At 41.1% G+C, this 1358-nt stretch overlaps 1 long non-coding RNA gene across 1 annotated transcript in view; it reads left to right on the top strand.

The window, feature by feature from the left end:
- The window catches only part of LOC107747152 (uncharacterized), a 20885-nt gene extending 19910 nt beyond the window's left edge, over window positions 1–975 (top strand). The window contains exon 3 of the long non-coding RNA XR_001640769.1: window positions 963–975. This is a non-coding gene — a long non-coding RNA (uncharacterized LOC107747152). The remainder of the gene's footprint in view (window positions 1–962) is intronic.
- The last annotated feature ends 383 nt before the right edge of the window (window positions 976–1358 follow it).

Below are 1358 nucleotides of genomic sequence, written 5' to 3'. Positions count from 1 at the left end.
TAAAAAAAACCACATTATTTTCCACATACTGTACGTTATTGTTTCTCCTCTATGCCCCGCCTTTCTGAAACGCGTCGATTTTTACAAAGCTCATCTGTCTGAAAAAGCGAGGTGTGCTGTGATTGGTCAGCTATTCAGTGCGTTGTGATTGGCCGAATACTTCAAGCGTGTTACGGAAATGTTATGGCTCTTACCACCTTGTGATGCCGTGTCCGGCCGGAGCGACAAGACAAAAACATTAAAACCCATTATAAACGAGGCATTTGTTGCATCCAGTGGGGACATAATTACTGATTATAATGACTTTTTACGCGTTGCGTTGCATCGTTGACTGCATTTGTGATCGGAGAAATGACAAACAGATCCAGAAAGCAGATCCGGCGATCGACAGCGAAGTTGATGTATTTCCTCAGCGACCAGCACAGATCAGCTCCAGGCATGACGAAGCAGATATCGTCCTCTTTTGGAAGACCAAACAAAGTAGTTTCGCTTTGGAGGCAGCAACAATACTACAGCGAGAATAAAAGTTAGGCCTTCTTTCTTTGCGTGAACATTTGGGCGGCGTTATGCAAATCTTCCCACATCGTGACGTAGACATGTGGGGGCGTGTTAGAACGAGCCGTTTTAGGTAGGCGTGGTTGACTCAACTTTTATAAAGAATATCTCTTTGGATTTGAGACTTTAGTCTTTGCAACTTTACAGATCTTCTTTATGCACCAAGAGCTTGTAACACTCCAAAGAGAAAGGAAAAATTGAAATCACATCATATGACCCCTTTAACGTTACACAGTTTACTCCTGCGATACAGTGAATGGGGTCTGTTGAGCGCCAAAAATGACAGGGCTGTTCAAGTCAAGGTTAATTATTAATCATTTTAATTCTGTGAGAATTGGGAAGCTCACGCCAAAAATTGAACGTTGACGATTCAGAGGAATGATGTCGTTCGAATCACTTTCAGAAAGATTTTTTCCCCCATCTGAAAAACGATTAAATAACGTTGACAGCCAATCAAAATCTAACAGACTTTAACGAGCGCGAACATTTAAAGCAGTAGGCGACAACTTAAGCGGATAGTTCACCCAAAAATGAAAATTCTGTCATTAATTTCTCACCCTTGTGTTGTTCCAAACCTATAAGACCTTCGTTCATTTTCGGAACACAAATTAAGATATTTTTGATGAAATCCGAGAGCTTTCTGACCCTGCGTAGACAGCAACGCAACTGAAATGTTCCCAGGTCCAGAAACGTAAACAGTCTATGTGACATCAGTGGTTTGACCGCAATTTTACGAAGCTACGAGAATACTTTTGGGCACAAAGAAAACTAAAATAACTACTTTATTCAACAATTCTTCTCCT

The sequence above is a fragment of the Sinocyclocheilus rhinocerous genome, unplaced genomic scaffold, assembly GCF_001515625.1.
Source record: "Sinocyclocheilus rhinocerous isolate Xijiao unplaced genomic scaffold, SAMN03320098_v1.1 scaffold1310, whole genome shotgun sequence".
NCBI lineage: Eukaryota > Metazoa > Chordata > Actinopteri > Cypriniformes > Cyprinidae > Sinocyclocheilus > Sinocyclocheilus rhinocerous.
This window is presented reverse-complemented; position numbering and strand designations above follow the sequence as displayed.